This window comes from Palaemon carinicauda, chromosome 5, assembly GCF_036898095.1.
Source record: "Palaemon carinicauda isolate YSFRI2023 chromosome 5, ASM3689809v2, whole genome shotgun sequence".
In the NCBI taxonomy this organism is placed as follows: Eukaryota; Metazoa; Arthropoda; class Malacostraca; order Decapoda; family Palaemonidae; genus Palaemon; species Palaemon carinicauda.
In genome coordinates, this window is record NC_090729.1 from 73,328,069 (window position 1) to 73,349,006 (window position 20,938).

Here is a 20,938-nt window from a genome sequence, read left to right on the forward strand (position 1 = left end):
AATTGATTCAACAAGTGGGTGCTATAGAGGAAGAGGACCTGCCTTTTTATAAAATCCTGTTGGATACAGCGGGAATTCCTTATTCATATATAAAGAATGCAAAAGCTCGGCTGCAAATCTATGGAAGTAAGGTGAAAATTGGGAAAGGTAGCCGAAAACGCGAGGAAACTAAAAGAAAAGAATTAAAAGACAAACTGCGTTGGGTTCCTTATTAGAAATTACAGTCTGGTGTAGATGGGTGTGAAATATGTGTGCTAACATGTTGCACCATCCGAAATAGGAAACGGCGGGGGGGGGGGGGGGGGGGGGGGTGACTATGACTGAGGTGATGTGCGGAGATTGGTGCCGCAACTTTTCAGTCTACAACGGGACCTCCTCAGAATGCAGTACTCCCCTCTTACACTCTCCATCACTTCCTTTAAAGACAGGGTCCTAAAGAGGGGCGATGTCTGCTTGGTAGTGGGTGGGAATTCTATAGCCGTTGAGTCATACGGCCTAGCTGGTGAGACTTATAAAGCCTACCCATACGGTGATATTGTGAGCAGTAGAAGACGTCTTTTTAATTTGTCTCAGTGCATTCGTGACGATCGACATCCCGTCGGAAGTGCCATCCTGAGGAAACCCCCGAGTTTCCCCACAGCGAATGTACCATACGTAGCCACCCTAATTACCCAGTTTAACTATGGGTATTCTTACGACAACGATAGTGATGGGAAGCTTCGATCGTATGTGGAAACTTCAAAAGATACTCATTTTGCCGTAAATTTGCAAAATGACACTACCGAGGCCCGCATTTTCAACTTTAAGAGGTGTCTAAATGAACTAGAACAGTGTGCGCTGGAAAAAAAAATGATAGTATAAAAATTTTCGCTGTACCTATTGGAATTGGGCGGTCTGGTCGTGCTGATCCAATATGGATGCAGTACTATTTGCCCGAGTTGGAGAATTCAGCGAGGAGGATGGCTGGAAGTGGTAAACAGCTTATTTTATTAGCCACTGAAAAATGCACGTTACCCACAGAATTGGGAAACCTGGAAAGGTTTTCACTCGCGGCACCGAAGGATTTACCCGCTAGTGCTTCTATTTGATTATTTTCAATGTTCTTTTTTATTTCATTGAAAAAAAGTTATAGGGTGTATTATTTTTCACTTTTAAGTTTGACTAAATGTACTCTTCATTCTGCGAATGAGATGATTTTCATTTTCTCGTATTCTACTTTTTAAAAATAGTAATAAAGTAGACCATTTTGTTCTTATGTTTGGATGATGTAATTCTCATCTGCGAATGAGAGGATTTAATTTTCTTATATTTTGTTTCTCTCTTTAAAAAAAGAAAAAAAAATATCTTGTATTTTTATGTTTATGTAATTCCCTTTCAGCGGCTGGGAATAATTATGTAAGTGTCTTTGAACTCTTAAGTTTGACGTAATGTACTCTTTCTGCGAATGAAACGATTTTTTTTCATTTCAGATATTTTACCCGTCAAAAAATAGTTATAAACTGTGTCATGTTGTACTTTTATCTTTGGGTTATATAATCCCCATTCGGGGATAATTATGTAATAGTGACTTCATTAATAAAAAGTCTTACTGTCTTTTGGTTTTGGGTTATGTAATCCCCATTCGGGGATAATTATGTAATAGTGACTTCATGCGTATCCAGTGACTATTTGGCTGGGTTCAAGATACCCTTGACAAGACCTAAGTCAATTATACTTATTGCAAATACGCTTGCTTCTTACCAACATCGCAAAGTGGGGCACTGGGTCGTTTTTATTATCCAGAAGTCCTCATTTCAAAACATCATCTTTCACGACCCTCTAGGTATACCACCTGAAGAACATTCGATGTATTTTACCGAATTTTTACGAAGGCATTCCAACATGAAGTGCTTTGCCAATGTTATACGGGTGCAAAATTACAATTCGTCTCTGTGCGCGTTTCATTGCTTATATTTCACACACAGTGTAACTTTAAACGGAGTGTGTGGAGCCATTAGGAAACTGAGGGAACATTTATCACCATCCAATTTAAAGGAAAATGATGTCACTGTATTACTTTATTATCTTTTACATCTTAACAGTCATCCATGTATGTATATCTGGAGTCACACCAAGCCAGAATTATCAATGGAGATTTGTGAGTTGCTAAAACAACGTAAATAAAGCCAATCCGCTTTAGTTATGTAATTTCAAAATATCCTGTATGGTTACTGAAATGTTTCCTAATAATAAACTAATATTAAGTAGTACGTGTTTCTTTTATCATCCTCCCACGTATTTTGGTGTGTGTGTATGAACTCATCTTAGACTCTATCCCAAAATATTTTGCTTTTGTTTTTATTATTATTATTATTATTATTATTATTATTATTATTATTATTATTATTATTATTATTATTATTATTATTATTATTATCCAATTTTAAAGGAAAAGGCTGTCGAGGTTTTGCTTTAATATCTTTTACATTTTAACACTCGTCCATGTATGTATGTCTGTTCCTAATAATAAACAAATATTAAGTACTACGTGTTTTTTATTATCCTCCCATGTATTTTTTTTTTTTTTTTTTGATGTGAGAGTATGAAGCCGTCTTAGGCGTATCCTCGAACACCTTCTCTGGAGAGAGAGAGGGAGAGAGAGCTATGCCTAGAGTATGAGATTACACGTCCAGTGCGGGTTGGGACAGGTGGTTAACGGGACTCGGGGCTTACCCTAGAGTATGAGATTACGGGGCTTTCCCTAGAGTATGAGATTACGGGGCTTTCCTTAGAGTATGAGAAGAAGCCATCTTAGCGTTATCCTCAAATATGCCAGGGCAAAAGTTGGAAGGTCAAACACATTCTCTGAAGAGAGAGAGAGAGAGAGAGAGAGAGAGAGAGAGAGAGAGAGAGAGAGAGAGAGAGAGAGAGAGAGAGAGAGAGAGAGATAGAGAGAGAGAGAGAGAGAATGTTTTTTTGTCTTCATTGGAAGTTAGGCTGTCTGTATTTATTTTACAGTAATTTTGATGTTTCCTTTAAATAAACCAATATTAAGTACTATGTTTCTTATATTAATCTACCCATGTATTTTGGTGAGTGTGTGGAGAGCGGGTTGGGACAAGTGGTTAGCCCTATCTACGGGTGGAGAACGGAAGGCGAAGGGTTAGACCTTTGACCGGAGGGGAACGGTACTCGGACGGGTTGGGACAGGTGCTATTTTTATTAATAATAATAATAATAATAATAATAATAATAATAATAATTATGTTTGCAAACAAATTCCCTTTAATAGTAGCACACTATGTTTACCTCCTCAAGGTTGGGCAAACAGTTCCTGGACACGTATAAACACGTATAAACACGTACGTACGTCATTACGAAGAGTAGGCTGATAATAACAAATGGTTACGTCCTCAATGTTTTGTAAACAAATTCCCTTTAATAGTGACACAGTTCCCGGTCACGTACATACGCCATTACATACCGTACGACCTTCAAATCAATGTTTGTAAACAAAAACTTATACCCCCTGTCACATACATATGTCATTACGAACCGCACGACCTTCAAATCAATGTTTGTAAACAAAAGACTTTAAATAATACTACACTTCCGTACACAGTGACCCTCTGTACCCTTACCTTTACTTCCGGGTGAGCCCCTGTGGCCATACCCTTCATTTCCGGGTGAGCCGCTGTGGCCATACCCCCATTTCCGGGTGAGCCTGTGTGGCCATTTTATGACTACTTATGTGGTACTAAGTTTATCTCCATTTTCATAGATTGCTTTACGTATCTTAGGTGTACATTTTATAATGCAGTGTTTATGTTTATCCATTCTTGAATTCTCTTGCATTATGATAGTCAGATCATCATTTTCTACAATGTGTCTATTTAGCCACTGGTTCTTTGAATAATATCAGCATCTTCTGGTACATTTGTAAGTTTTATCTTCGGTTTAAGTTTTCCTTTTTCAGTAACAGTGATCTTGTTAACATTACCTTGTTCCAATTCTGATTTTGCCTGCTCCAGGTTCTGTTTATCTGCAAATTTTAGGATCAGGTGGCCATCTTTTGTTTCAGCAGTGCTTTCAACTTGGGCTTTTAATTTGGTCATAATTGTTTTCTTATTATTAACTGCTGAAACCTCATCAGTTGATTTTACAATCAATATTTTCTTTGATTTCAGTTTTTCAGCATATGTACCAGTTAGATGCTTCCTATCTATGTCATCTTCAATCCTTTTCTTTTCATTTTTTAATTCTTTCATTTCATTTCTTAATTCTTCCATCTCATCTCTTGTTTCTTGCACTTTATTTCTCATTTCTGTCATGCTATCATTAATTTCTTTTATTTTATTCATCAAGACCTGAACCAAATGATGGGACATTACGACTTCTTCATCCAATACTTATCTTTGTATGTTTGCTGCATCCTCATTGAACTTATCACTGCAGTTCCTACATATGTAATAAATATGTTCATTACACAATAGCCTTCTGTGGGCTTGTGATAAATTTTCTATTAATCCAGAACATGTGTTTTCAAAATGATACCATTTTTGACATCTATCACAACAAATTCCATCATTGGCAACGACAGTCTTGCAGTGCTCACATAATTCAGTGTCATCAGATTCCACGGTGACCAACGATCCATTCGCTGATTCATCACTTCTTCCACAGGCACCTTCCTCCATATTGTCACTATCATATAATGATGTATTCTTCATTATCTGTAGAAATTCATTTGTTTCATCTTCAACTGATTTTCCTGTTTCAGTCTTTTCATGAGGTTTCCTTCTAATTTTCTTAATGGCTCCTAACATTTTTGTAGTTTACACGATATTTAAGTCCAAATGGGTCGGGAAAACCATAATTGGTAACTCTTACCTGTGTCCCAGTTGTAATCAACTATTAATTTGTAATTTTGCACTATTTAGTATTCCAATGACGTTGATTCCAATTTACATAACTTAATGATGTTAGAAATTATTAACTTAACGATTTTCACTTTTAACTTGCCACTATTGTTGTTAAATTTCAACAGAGCACTTCTTCAGCACGTCCTCACTCCACAAGATCCTTCTGGAAAGGATACATTAAATGCAGTTCTTCTCCATAATGGTAACGAATTACCTTCTGTTCCAATTGCTCACGCCCATGGAATGAGTGAAAGTTATGAAACTATGGAGACAATGTTGTCTGCAGTTGACTATAAAATCCATCAATGGAACATTTCTGGAGACCTAAAAGTAATCTCTTTGCTTCTTGGTTTGCAACAAGGCTGCACAAAGCACATGTGTTTCCTTTGTCTATGGGATAGCTGACAAGACACTAAACATTATATACAAAGGGATTGGCCAGAGAGACCAAAAGACTTAGTTGGGAAGTTTAACTGTGTTAACAAAAGTATTGTTGACCCTGAAAATGGATTTTGAGCGAAGCGAAAAATCTATTTTTGGGTGAGATAGCCATGACGTCCTGATGGAAGGTTCCTTCAGTAGCTTCCTTAGGGTATATATGACTACAGTAGATATACCAGAGAATTAAACTAAAGGTTTCACAGAATTCTAACTTCTGGTGCGAGTACCCATAAGGTTTCCCTTTAGGGTATCGTATAATAACAAGGGACGTATGCTTGACACGCCACATAGCTATCTGCACCCCACATAGCGTTTACGCTTCGAGGGGGAGTGTGGCAAGTACGGGAGGAGCCGTTGCTAAGCTCTCCTCCTGCGCTACTGTTACGGTACCTAGCAATGTAAACAAATGGCCGCCATAGCTGGCCGCCATCTTGACTGACGTCACATCCGCGTGCCATATCCTCATTCCTTCCGGCGTCTCTGTCAGCCTCCATGATACAATAAGAGAGGGAGGGGCCTGACAGGCCAGAATAGAGAGTCAGGGCGGGTCCATCAGGACGTCATGGCTATCTCACCCAAAAATAGATTTTTTGCTTCACTCAAAATCCATTTTTTAGGCTCAAGCCATGACGTCCTGATGGAAGTGTACCAGAGAATTAGTGTATCGTGGATTTTTCCCATTTTAGTAGTGCCTTTGACTTCTAAACAATATTCCTTTGGTCTGATGACCTTAGAGACCGTGACATCTCCGTTACATGTCACTACCAATGGCATAAACTATGACATGGCTTCCTGCCCCCCTGGCAGAGAAGTCCTATTTGGACAAAAGGAACGTCTTGAAGCAACCTGATGAAGAAAACTCACCTGTAGACGAGGATCTTGTCAGTCTCACAGACAGATCAGGAAAGTTAAGTACTTGTGTTGGAACAAATATTTCGCTTTTCTTTAGGTGAGTATATATCGGATAGAAGCAATATTATAACATCAATTATAATAAAGGTCAAAATAGGGGCAATAAAGTTCTCTAACAGTAATGTATTTCATATGGTAGGGCGAAATAATACGCACAAGATAGCGAAATTTCTATTTTATTCAAGAAAATATTCGCGTTAATATGAAATAAGGTAAATAAATTACAGTAAAATTGTTGGTTAACAAATATAGACTAAAGACAATATAAGATGAGGGTGTGGAATCTGAAAAGGAAGAACTTGCCATTACACACATAAGTTCCAAGGGAACTATAAGGTCTTTTAAAGTCTTAATTACACTTCATGTCCAAATAAACATGTGGCACACGTGTTCAAGTCTATGTTACTTCACCATGTAGAAGAACAGTCTCTCGTGACACTAGGTGGCATTTAAAATCACTATGTATCGCACTAGGGTCAACACAGGCACCCGTTGAGTTAGAGTCCCGAAATAACTCACTGTCCTACGCAGCACTAAGCAGTAGGTTTTAATACACTACCTGCGGCTACCACGAATCTCTTGAGTTCATGCACCTGCTTCGCATAGTGTTTGAAAAACACTCTTGAGGATTTCCAGCCTGTGAAAGATCGAAGGCTTTCGAAATCCATTGCTTGAAAGAAATTTAGGGAAGAGGCGACTTTTCTGGGATCATGACCTGCGGGTGTACTGTCAGGATCCGCTCTGTGAATAAAGTAGGTGATCTTCGCCCTTAGTTGTTTGAGTGACAAATTACTTCCCGATGTTTCTCCTTTAAAGAGTTGTCCTCCGCCAAAGTCTGAAGTTCTTTGAAGATAGAACTTTAGACTCTCCACTGGGCATAGAGAGACATCTTCCTTCAGAGAGCAGATTCTCCAGGGACCCCACCTCTTAGTGGAGAGTTCATTTTCAGCGAGAAACTTTGGGTTAGGGAAGAGGGTAAGTTCCCCTGTTTCGGCGAACTGTATCTGGCCCTCTTCTCTAGATAAAGCCGCCATTTCACTGACTCGGGCTCCCGAGGCGAGAGCAAAAAGGAAAATCACTTTTTGAGTCAAGTCTTTCAAAGGGTAAGATTCATTGTCCAGGCTAGAGGCAAAATGGAGCACCTTATCAAGAGACCAGGAGATGGGTCTCAGTGGAGGTGCAGGACGGAGTCTAGCACATGCCTTTGGAAGTTTGTTAAAGATTTCGTTGGACAGGTCTATCTGGAAGGCATAAAGTAATGGTCTTGTCAAGGCTGATTTACAAGTGGAAATCGTATTGGCTGCTAAGCCTTGTCCATGAAGGTGAATGAAGAAGGACAGACAAAAATCCATGGAGATTTCCGTAGGGTTTTTTGCCTTGATGAAAGACACCCACTTCTTCAAGGATGACTCATATTGCCTTCTGGTAGACTTTATTTTGTATTCCTCTGAGAAGTCTAAACATTTCTTCGAGATTCCAAACCTTTTCTTCACGGCTAGGGAGAGAAAATCATGAGATGAAGGTCTCGGGTTTTCCTTGATGAAGCGAAGACAGTCGACTTCTGAACTTGCTGGGAGAGAACTGTGTCCGGCAGAGGGATCAGCTTGGGCTGTAGCTCCAGGACTAGAGAGAACCAGTTGCTCCGGGGCCACTTGGGTGCCACTAGGGCTACTGTTCCTTGGAAGGTTCTCAGCTTGGCGAGGACTTTCAGCTTAAGGTTGGGTGGAGGGAGCAGGTAAATCTTGGACCATCTGTTCCAGTCCAGGGACATGGTGTCCACCGCTTCCGCTCTGGGGTCCTCGTATGGGGCCACGTAAAGAGGAAGTTAGTTGTTGTCGCTCTTCGTGAAGAGGTCGATCTGCAGTTCCGGGACTTGACGGGAGATGAAGGAGAATGATCTTGCGTCTAGGGACCATTCTGACTCTATGGGGCTTGTCCTCGATAGAGCGTCCGCCGTCACATTGTGGAATCCTTGTAGGTGAACTGCTGAGAGGTGCCATCTCTTCTTGTCCGCTAGGCGGAAGATGGGTAATAGCACTTGGTTGAGTTGGGGCGATCTTGAGCACTGACGGTTGAGACATCTAACCACAACGGCGCTGTCCAGAGTTAGACGGATGTGGATCGAAAGACAAGGGGACAGTTTCTTCAGGGTAAGAAGAATCGCCATGGCCTCCAAGATGTTGATTTGAAACGTCTTGAATAGGGGAGACCACGTTCCTTGAACTTGTCGCTGGTGGCAGTAACCCCCCATCCTTCTAGCGAGGCATCCGTGTGGATGGTGACCGACGGAGGTGGTGGTTGAAGAGGAACTGATCTTTTCAGGTTCTTTGCCTCCAACCACGGCTTTAGGAGTGAGCGAAGCCTGGTTGGCAGAGGTCTCTTGAGATCTCTTCGAGCGATGGATGCGTTTCTTCTCCAGACTCCCGATGCATCTTTTAGCTGTGTTCGTAGCACTGGGTCTGTCACTGAGGCGAACTGGAGGGAGCCGAGGACTTGTTCCTGTTGGCGCCTTGAAATCCGTTTGGATTTTTGAAGTCTCTTGACAGATCCCGCTATTTCCTTCCTTTTCTTCAGAGGGATGGAAAGACGGTGTGACTGAAGGTTCCAATGGATTCCCAGCCATTGAAACTTCTGAGCTGGAGACAGTCGAGACTTTTTGGTGTTGATTTTGAAACCCAGATGTTCCAGGAACTGGGTCACCTTTTTGCAGGCACGCGAGCATTCTTCTGACGATGCCGCCCAAACCAGCCAATCGTCTAGGTAAGCCATCACCTGGACGCCTTGAAGGCGTAGCTGTTGGACGATCGTGTCTGCGAGCTTCGTGAAGATTCTTGGGGCCATGTTGAGTCCGAAGGGCATGGCCCTGAAAGCATACTGTCTTCGTTGAAGGCTGAATCCTAGGTAGGAGGAAGCTTGGTGATTCATTGGAATGTGCCAGTAGGCGTCCGCCAGGTCTATTGAGACCGTGTAAGCCTTGTGAGGCAGTAGGGCTCTTATATGTTGAAGAGTCAGCATCTTGAATTTGTTGTTCGCAATAAACTTGTTGAGAGGGGACAAGTCCAGAATGACTCTGAGTTTGTCTGAGTCTTTCTTGGGAACACAGAATAGTTTTCCCTGGAACCTGGTGGACTTTACCCTCTTGATCACCTTCTTGTTCAAGAGTTCTAGGACATATTCTTCCAGGATGTGGGTTGAGTGTTGGAAGAATTGGTGGAAGGTTGGAGGTGGTGTTATCCAGCTCCACCCTAGTCCCTTCTTGCCGATGCTGTGGGCCCAAGGATCGAAGGTCCAACGATCCTGGAGGTGGCGGAGTCTTCCTCCCACCGGAAGCAGTTTATTGCTTCTGGTTTCCTGAGGGTTTACGACCTCGGCTGCCTGCTCCCCTTCCTCCTCTCCCTCTGGATGGACGTCGAGAGGAGTCTTTGCCGGAGCCTCTACCTTTGGGGTGAAAGGTAGTGGATTGCCTTTCATAGGCTGGGGTAAAGACTGGTGACTGGGCCACCACCGGCTGAGGGACCAACTGAAAGGTCTGCTGTGGCTGGGCCACTAGCTGGGGAGTAGCGGGTGCCGGAAACTGGCGTTTGGCCTGACGCTGTTGGGGTCTGGGCTTGTTGGACTTCTTCTTAGGCTGGGAAACATCATCCTGAGAAGATTTCCTCTTTCGGGACATGCCCCACTTGAGAAGGTTCCTGTTCTCAGTGGCGGCTCTGTCCACAATCTCTTTCACCAGGTCCACAGGAAAGAGATATTTGCCCCAGATGTTGGAGGAAATCAGTTTCCGGGGTTCGTGTTTGACGGTGGCATCCACAAACACGAATTCTCTACAGGCTCTCTGGGCCTTGATGAAGCTGTACAAGTCCTTCAGCAAGGTGGCAAGGTGGGTCCTTGCAAGAACCATGTAGAAGCCTTGGACCCGAATGTCCCCGGCCATTGTCTCAAGCTGTACTTGGAGAGACAGAGAGGCAGCCAGCCTCTCTTTTGTGTCTTGCTCCCAACGCAAAAGGTACTCGGTGAGCTTGGGGAGGTTCTCGTTAAACTGATGTCCAGCGATGTCAGCCTCCAGCTTTCCAACCGTGAAAGTTAACTGGATGTCTTTCCAGTTTTTATCATTGGGAGGTAGGGCGAGGGAGAGAGGCCTACATTCCTCCAATGTAGGGCAGGGTTTTCCTACCTCCACCACCTTCAACACTGAATGCAAGGCCTTTTCGGCAAAAGGAAAGACCATGGTGGGAGGAGCAAGAAAGGACGGGTGTTTCTTGCTCAGGGCCGGCACCTTGGAATTGGTGTAGCCCCTGCTCTTGAGGCATTTGGCCAGAAGAGCTTGAGCCTTGAAGTGGTCAAACACTATGACCTCCCTAGGTTCGGTCTCCTCCTTGGAGACTGGTTCGGATTTAAGACAGACGTAACAGTCCGGGTAGGCATCAAAACTAGGATAGAACTCCATCTCTTCGAGGGGGATGGCGCCTAGTTTGTCATTGATAAAGATGCGTCTGGTCGTGATGGGCATGTGTTTAGCATGCCTCCAGGGATTGGTCACTGAGCAGAGGGGAAGATCCTTGACGCTAATCTTCTTCGGCGTCTGTTTTTTCATACTCATTATTTCCCTCTTAAGGTCCGCATGCCCCTGGTGGAACTTCTCATCCAGGAATGTCATCAAAGCTTGGAGGGTATCCTGGGTGCCCACCGCTGCAGGTACTGGAGTGGCAGATGTAGAGGGGACTGGTTCCGAAACCACGACGGAAGCCACGGAGGGTGCGCGGGCGATCTCGCCCTCGGAATCAGGAGTCTCCACTTGATCTTCTTCTTCTTCTTGACCCTCAGCCATCAGGGTCCTTTCAGTGTCTTTGGATACATCCAACATCCTCTCCACTTCGTCGATATGACAGCCTTGGAGAGTGTCCGAAACATCCGGTTCGACCGTCAGTTGGACACAGGGGATCTCATCCTTGGGAATGACAGCATCCGCAGATGCCTTAGGAAAGAGCAAGGCTCTCATCTTCTCGTTTGGGAGATAGGGTCCCGTGGCGTTCTTTTGGAAACCGCGCACCCACTTGCGCGGTTTCTCTCGGGCGATGTCCCTGGCCTCCGCTGACGGAGGGTTATCGAACGCCTCATCGAGCAGGTTCTTGCATACAGTGCAGACCTGCGGATTCCAATAGCGAAGATTTCCCTTTGAGATCGAACAGCCGGCGTGGGTTCGGCCCGCCAGGTGGCCGTAGAAGTTAGGGCGACGAGCGCTGCAGAAGGCGCTGTCACACTTCACGTACTCCTCCTGTAAAAGAAAGAGAAAATGAGTATTTGGAAGTCAATAAAAATATGACTTACAGTGATCTTAGATTAGAATTAAGTTAATAAACTTATAATATAAGATTCCTTTTATGTATAAGCTCAGGATAGGTAAGCTAGAAAGGAGGTAGGAAAGACACATAGTGTACTTGTGCATCCCACCCAGCCAATTGCTGTGACCCCACACTGTAACTAATTTGAGAGGGCCGTCATGGGCCCTGGGAGGAGGAAGAACATCCGTGCTGGATGAGCCAAGCTTAGGCTTCCTCTGGGGAATTAGGTACGGTGAGAGGGGGAAGCTGAATTCATTCAGTGTATAAGAAAAGGAGGGATAAGCTAAGCCCCCTTATCAGATTAGGTCCCAGCAAGAGACTGCGCATGGATGCGCAGAATATGCTGGAAATATTTTACTGTACAACTATACGCAATAGTTTTCAGACTAGGGTATAAATATACCATAGGTGTACTGGGTATTATACATAGCTGCACAATAATCGCTGCCGGCACCGGGCCGGCAGGAGGAAGGAGTGACTGTCCACTGTAAAGCCAAGATTGGTGGCACAGGCAAGTCCCCATTAAGGTGAGACCCTTCCAAGCCATCAGTCTATGTGGCAGAGAGAGAGGGTGACACCTTAAAGTGATGGCAGATCGCCAGCAAGCCGATGGCCCCCGGCAGCCGGTGGGTGACCGGCAACGGCATACCGACACTGACATCATTCAATGAGACAGGTAGGATACCGAAGATACTGACGGCTGGCGCCAGCAGATTGGAGGCGGCAGTGGACCGGTACTGAGAGTGAGAGGGATAGGATAAGAGGAGAGAGAGGGAAGGGTAATGGTCAGTACCCATCCCCTTCTTCCTCCGGAAGTGTTCAAATGAAAGGGAGAGGGTGCGACCTTCCATCCGGCAGAGAGCCGGCAGTCGGCTATTGTTGCCAGTGGCAGCCCAAGGGAGGACCGAAGAACACTCAAAGAAGGGAGGTCCTCCATCGGCAGACCGACCGTCGTATGCTATCCCATAGTTCGACTATATACGGGAAGCGTAGCAGTACGGACTAACCAACGAAAGGACCGAGACGAACTCACAACTCGCCGGCATGCGGTGGAGTTGTAGGACGGCGGACAGGGGTGTGATGGCTAGCCAACACAAAAGGGATAGAGGGGGAGGGGAAAGGGTCCTGAGAGGGGTGTAGTGGGGGAAGCGTAGCTCCAACCAACACTCCCAGGGGTGGGGATTCTGTTCAGGGCTATCCTGTCTAGGTAGGAAGAGTCCATTCTTCAGCCTAGGGTAGGTTAGCACAGAGTAGGTACAGCACTAGTGTCCTGTCCTAAACTATAAAGAAGCAGAATCCCCTTGGACTGCCTAACCTAGGCTAGGTGAGCTAGTCTCCTAGACCATGAAAGACAGGGGTATTACAAGTTGCTGGGCCACAGGGAGGAAGGGTCGTAACCCAACCAAGTGTGGACTAGGGGGAAGGGCAGAGCCCCACCACCTTCACCCTCCAGCAGGGACCAGAAGGAGAGTACATTCTCCTAAAGGAGAGCTGGGGGCCAACGACTGGTACTCTGAGGTTCTGTCCCAAACTCAAAGCGCATGTACTATGGCAAGGAAAAGGGAAAGAAAAAATCCTAGCCTAACCTACCCGAATGTATTTGAGGTTAGGAGGGCTAGTATGCAGCCTAGGCTACCTCAGAGGGAGGAGATTACCTTAGATAAGGTAACTGGGGAGGTGAGGAAGTATACAAGAGCCCTAGCGTTAGGTTAGGGGCAAGGGAGTTGACTACCAAGATCACCGAAACCCCTTGTATACTTCCTAGAAGGCGAAAAAAACATATGTGCAATCACTGAATCTTGTATGTATAAATGCCTATATCTTCATTTCGTAATATAACACTAGGAACACTTATTATATCATGCAAGAAGTAAACATGAACACTTAGGCTATCGAGCCTAGGAGTTAGGCTAGCAATCTAGCATAGGGTTCGGCTAACTGTGTTCGCCGAAAAAGAATACTATCGGCATAATATAACTAATTCCTAGCAATGAAGACTAAATAACTAATGTTGATAATTAGTTATAAGACCAGGAGGGCTGTTCTGGCTAACTAAATAAAGCATGCGAGGCGAATAGCAGCGTCGCAACATGACGCCCCCGGTCGGGGCACAGCTCCGCCACAAAACACAGGATTTAAAGATAAAAAGTCGTTACTTTACCGCTGGAGCTTATTTATACAATACAAGAATATGGTACTCAACTTTCCAGAAGAAGGTGAGGCTGAAGATTGCGACATGATGAAATTACTTAGCGAGCACTGGGAAAAACACCTAGTTAGAGATGCTACGTAAGAAGGAATGAGGATATGGCGTGCGGATGTGACGTTAGTCAAGATGGCGGCCAGCTATGGCGGCCGTTTGTTTACATCGCTAGGTACCGTAACAGTAACGCAGGAGGAGAGCTTAGCAACGGTTCCTCTCATACTTGCCACACTCCCCCTCGAAGCGTAAATGCTATGTGGGGTGCAGATAGCTATTGTTATATAAGCGAACGCACCCGCCTTAATATAATAGAAGAACGCAACCGATTCTGCGCACTCCAGAGCCACGCGCCATTGTAATAACTTCAATAAACATTATGTACAAGTTAATCTACACTTGTTGTGGTTTATCAGTAACCTAAAGATGTAACATGGTGTCAGGTGATAAGATAAGGACCCAAGATTCAAGAAAACTACAGAAAAGTGAAGGACAAAGCAGAGAAACCAAGATATAAAGCTTCCAAAGGTGAGCGATCCCGGCAGAGACGAAATACGGACCGATGACGTCACCGGAACAAGATGGCCATCCATGTAAACAATAACGAACTGAGAAATTTGCGAAGGTTTTTGTAGTGGGTAAGCAAAGACAGTGACAGTTATTTTAGTCCCGCCTACATTGTTGTTTAAAATAGCCGTGTAATGCTGAAGAAATTTGACATTTTCAAGTAAAAAAAAAAAAAAAAAAACACGATTTTTGCCGGCCGTTTTCGACCTGGTTAAAGTTACACTGGTGCCCCAGGTCCTGTCAGTGTAACTGTTATTATAAGGCCGTGTAGGATCAAAGAAAGTTGATAATTTTTTTTTTCTCAAGTAAATCCGCCGATGTTTTATGAGTAACTGCTGAAGTTTTAAGAGAAACTTTGCCAATGTTTTTGAAAATTTTGCCGATGATTGTGTAAGTTTTTTCTGGCATATAACCGGCTGGTGCTCCCCAGAAAAGTTGTAATACACCAGTGGTTCTGTGTATATTAGGCTGATTTCTGAGGATCTTCCAGACAGCTCTACTAGACTATAATGACATAGCCAGTGTCCACTACAGTGCCAGTGTCTACTACAGTGATAGTCACACACCCTACCCCAAGTGACCTGGAGCCTATAACAGTCTACTGACAGTGCTGGTGTTTTGACAATTTTTCTAGTGTGAATTTCTGGTTAATTAACATTTTGTTCTCCTTGTATTTTTATAGTAACCATGGCAACCGGGTTCCAGCCTCCAAAGAGCTTCAATCCACCACAGGGCAGCAACCATGTCCAAGCCTGGCAGGACTGGAAGGAACAGTTTGACCTGTACCTCATCGCAGCGGAAAAGACGGCTGCGACCGACCCGGTCAAGATCGGTATGCTGAAGTATGCCATGGGTCCTGAGTGGATTAAGGTAGCAAAAAATTTTACTTTTACTGAAGCAGGAGATGACCAGAAATATGACATAGTCATTCAAAAATTCGATGAGTATTTCCAGCCAAAAAAGTTATTAAAGGCATACGTAACCAGATTCCACCAAAGGGTCCAGGGTCCCACAGAATCCTTAAATGACTACATAGCAGCCGTTCGCGAGCTCGCCTCGCAGTTTGAATTCGGTGCTACAGTTGAATCTCAAGTGTGCATTCAAATAAGTAATGGGGTCAGGGACAAAAAGTTGAAAGAAAAACTGTGGGAAGATGATTTATCATTAAATGACATTATCAAAAAATGTAACCAGTATGACCAGTTGCAGGAGACAAGGCGCATAACCGGCGAGGCTCAGGTCAACGCAGCAGCCTTTGGACGAGGAGGCGGTAGGAGCCGTGGTCGACAAGGCCGCCAGGGACGCAGTCAGAGCCATGCGCCGTCTCAAGGTCGAGGTCAAGCCCACCAAGATCAAAGTCGAGGTCAAGCCTACCAAGGTCAAATTCAAGGTCGAGGTAGAGGTAATTTACAAGGCAGAGGTCGAGGTAATTTTAGTAACAGTAACTGTGGTAATTGTGGTCGTGGTCATCCACCGCGCCAATGCCCTGCCTTTGGTCAGACTTGTAATGCGTGTGGCAGAAAAAATCACTTTGCTAGATGTTGTAGATCAAACAGTGTTAGGTATGCAGATGAGCAGCCACAAGATATGCAAATAAACTATAAGCAGTTTAGTGACACATTTAATACATTGAATGTTGGTTCAGCTGTTTACGCTAGTAATTCAGTATGCATGTCGCACACTGAATTTTTAGTCAATTTGCAGGTGCAAGGTTGTCAAACTATAAGGTTCCGTATTGATACAGCAGCAGCTACTTCTATTTTGGGTCGTAGGGCTTATAATAGTTTAAGTGTGAAACCCCCGCTGAAGCGTGGTGGTCTTTCTGTAAAAGGTTTGTTTGGTAAACCAGAATGTCCAGAGGGAATTGTTTCACTACCAGTTAAGTACAAAGATGTTTTGTATAATATTGAGTGTCAGGTGTACAATGAGGATGTTCCTAATTTGTTATCTGTAGCAGACTCTGTACGTATGAACCTGGTGAAACGCATTTTTAATGTTAATACTACTAATCTTTTACTGCAGTATTCTGATGTCTTTAATGGTACAGGTAAAATCCCAGGTGATTACAGTCTCCAGATTGACCCTGATGCCCAGCCTGTAGCCCTCAATGCCCGCCCCATACCCGCAGCACTAAGAGAACCTACAAAGACTAAACTCGACGAGCTCGAGAAGTTGGGAATCATTGTCAAAATTCCTGTCGGTGAGCCAACGTCGTGGAGTTCAGCGCTTCATGTAGTTCCTAAGAAGAAAAAAGACAGTGACAAAGTAAATGAAAAAGTGGAAGTCAGAGTAACTACTGATCCACAGCACCTCAACAGAGCGCTAAAGCGTGAGTACCACCCAATCACAACGATAGAAGACGTCATGACAAGGACGGACGGGTCAAAGTTCTTCACAGTGCTCGACGCTAACCAAGGTTACTTCCAGATAGGCCTAGATCTTGCCAGCCAGAGGTTAACCGCATTCAACACACCATTTGGGAGGTACATGTATAAACGCCTGCCCATGGGAATCTCGTCAGCGCCCGAGATCTACCAGCGTGCTATGAACGACATGTTTTCAGATATTGACGGAGTTGAGATAGTAATGGACGATATCCTGGTGCATGCAGCGACCAAAGAAACCCATGACCAGTGATTGGAACAAGTGTTAAAGAGATGCAGAGAGAAAAATCTGAGACTAAACCAACAGAAAACCAAGCTGTGTGCCGAAGAAGACACATACATCGGACACAGGCTTACGAAGGACGGCGTGAAAATTGATGTCTCGAAGCTTAAAGCAGTGACTGATATGCCGGAGCCGACGTCTATCGCCAACGTCCAGACTCTACTAGGCATGGTGACGTACACATGTAAGTTCCTGCCAAACCTGTCGACTGTGACGGAGCCGTTTAGGAACCTAAACAAAGAAAGCAATGATGAAGGCTTCAAATTCTACTTCAACGATGCGCATAGAGCCGCCTTCAAAACTCTCAAGGAGATGATGACGAGTGCTCCAGTTTTGCGATACTACAGTTCAACAGAGCCCATAACGCTAAGCAGCGATGCGTCACAAGCTGGACTCGGTTCAGTCATTTTACAAGGAGGAAAGCCAGTCGCCTACGCTTCCAAGGCCCTCACCGAGACCGAGAAGAACTACAGCCAGATAGAAAAAAAGATGCTAGCCATCGTCTTTGGCTTCAAGAAATTCCACACTTATGTCTATGGAAGATCTGATTTCACAGTAGAAACTGATCACCTTCCATTAGTCAGAATTATGGACAAACCGCTACACCAAGTACCTCTACGGCTACAGAAAATGAGGATGGCTCTTCAACACTATGACTTCGACATCGTCGGAAAGTCAGGGAAAGACGTCCCAGAAGTGGATGCCCTCAGTCGTGCCTTCTTGCCAGCAACGGATACAAGACTCCTAAACCGAGTCAATTATCAAGATGTATTTGCTATAGAAGTTAGAGGCCTGACAGCGTTCACCGAACCGAGGCAGAAGGAGTTGTGGGAGACGACAAAGAATGACAAAACATTACAAGAGCTCATAAAGGTGATAAAGCAAGGATGGCCAGAAAACAGAAAAAATGTGCCTCCAGAAGTATGTCCATATTGGGACTCACGTGATGAGTTAGCTATGATGGATGAGATCGTGTTCAAGGGCGACAGAGTGGTAATTCCTAAAGCCATGCAGAATTTGATCCTGAAGATTATTCACGAGTCGCATCTTGGCATCGTCAAGTGTAAGCAGATAGCACGCGATATAGTGTACTGGCCAGGAATGAACAGTCAAATCGAAGACATGATCAGTAAGTGTGCCGACTGTCAAGAAAATCGCCGACTACAGCAGAAAGAGCCAATCATTACACATGCTATACCTACAAGGCCATGGCAGACGATAGCAGCTGATTTACTCCAATGCTGTGATCGAGACTTCCTCGTAGTGACAGACTACTACAGTGATTTCATAGCAGTGGAAGAATTACAGGGAAATACCCACAGCCAGACAGTTATTGACAAATTATCAAAGATCTTTGCTGTGCATGGTATCCCAGAGAAGCTTTTAACAGACAACGGACCTCAGTTCCGGATTCACAAGTTCACTGATTTCGTCCGAGACTGGAGTATTATCCACGAAACAAGTAGTCCTCTCTACCATCAGTCCAATGGGAAAGTAGAAAAGTCCAATCAGACTGTTCGCCACATGATGGAGAAAGTCAATGGAGATCAAAGTAAGTTCTACTACAGTCTGCTGTTGTTTGAAAATACACCCAATCCAGACACTTCCCCAGCCCAGAAGCTGATATCCAGGAGAACAGCGACAAAACTGCCAACTGCACCAGTACTGCTAAAGCCTAAAGTAGTACCAAGTACACAAGTTACAGGTAACATACAACAAAGACAACAGAAGTACCGGAAAAACTATAACAGGAACGCAAAGGCACTTCCATCACTGAAACCTGGTGATACGGTTCGTGTCAGAGATGGTAAACATTGGAAACCAGCACAACTAGCTCCAAACCATCCCTCTCAGCCAAGATCACACAATGTGGAAACTGAAAATGGAAACATATGGAGAAGAAATAGACGTGACATTTTAAGGACGCAGGAGAAGAACATTTTCCATAGAGCTCCGAGAGACTTTGAGCCTGGTTCAAATAGTGCTGCTCCCCCAATCCCTCAAGATACACCTCAACCTGCTCCTAATCCAAATCCTAATGTCCAGGTTAGACAGGCCCCTAGACCTGCTCCAAGCCCCATTCCTCCAGGTCCCCAGGATCTTCCACCAAGTTCTCCGCATGTTACGATACGCTCTGGTCGTGTCTCAAGGATGCCTTCCAGGTATCAGGATTATCAGATGTAAGTCAGATAAAAATTGTTAGTGACTGATAGTGAATGTAGATCATAGCTAGCTTTTGATGTTTCATTTGAAAAAAAAAAAATCCTGGATGGTTTTTACAGTAAAGTGTTTAATTGTACTAAAATTGCCTAATCAAATATTTCTTTTCAGAATTTTGTTGAATAAGTCATTTTTTTCTGATATTAAAATTTGCTGATATATTACGTTGTGTCAATGCTCTAAATGATTGTTATAAAGAAAGAGAGATGTATAGATATTTTTGGTAAATTTTAAATTTGCATAATAACTGTTCACATATCTATTTCTCCATGCAGTAATATGTAAGTTTATGTAATGTACGTCTGTATGTAAACTACTATCTTTTTATAAGAAGGGGAGATGTTATATATGCAAACGCACCCGCCTTAATGAAATAGAAGAACGCAACCGATGCTGCGCACTCCAGAGCCACGCGCCATTGTAATAACTTCAATAAACATTATGTACAAGTTAATCTACACCTGTTGTGGTTTATCAGTAACCTAAAGATGTAACAGCTATATGGTGTGTCAAGCATACGTCCCTTGTTATTATACGATACCCTAAAGGGAAACCTTATGGGTACTCGCGCCAGAAGTTAGAATTCTGTGAAACCTTTAGTTTAATTCTCTGGGAATATCTACTGTAGTCATCTATACCCTAAGGAAGCTACTGAATGAACCTTCCATCAGGACGTCACTGCTTGAGCAAAAAAAAGGTGTTTTTACCACCATTTAACTTGAAACTGGATTAATGAAGAACTTTGTGAAAGTCATGGATCAAGATGGTGATGGTTTTCATTATTTGGTGACAAAGTTCAAAGGTATTTTATCTGATGCTAAAGTAAAGGCAGGTGTTTCTAATAGTCCCCAAATTCGTCTCATACTGAATGACAAAGACTTTAGAAATGCACTATCAGAGTTAGAAATGGCTGCTTAGGATAGCTTTGTGGCTCTTACAAAGTCTTTTTTAGGAAATTCTAGAGCTCCAAATTATGAAGAGCTTGTTGACGAAATGCTGAAGAGTTACCAAGAGCTTGGTGTTCGAATGTCACTTAAGATACATTTTTTTTCATTCTCACCGGGATTTCTTTCCAAAGAACCTGGGTGAAGTCAGCGATGAGTATGGAGAAAGATTCCTCCAGGAAATTGCCATCATGGAAATTCGATATCAAGGTCGATTCAATCCAAATATGATGGGTGACTATTGTTGGACTTTACAGCGAGAAAGTGATAGTTCCTCATACAAACGCAGAAGTAAAGTTCAAAAACACTTTTGATATGTATTGTATCATCAATTATGGTTTGTTTGTGTCTATTTTCATATCTTCAGTTTATTAAATTAAAAATATTATTGGCCTATATGTATACTTCCACCAAAAAGTAGACATATGCTGTACTGGAACAATGGTAAGTGGTAGAGAGTTTTGGAGGTCAGATTTGGAAATTTTAACCTAAAATTAGTCAGTAAATGTTGAAAACATATCAGCACCATTTTGGCTGTTGACCAATTATCAACCAACAGCAATTCTTAACTCTTCAAATTGTAGTTAGTCTATGCACTTTTTCCAACTTTCCAACAGGGAAAACAGCCCAGTGAGGAAAAGAAATAAGGAAATTACAAAAGAAGTTATTAATAACTAAGATAAAATATTTTAAGAACAACAGCAATATCACAACAAATCTTTCATATATGAACTATAAAAACTTTAA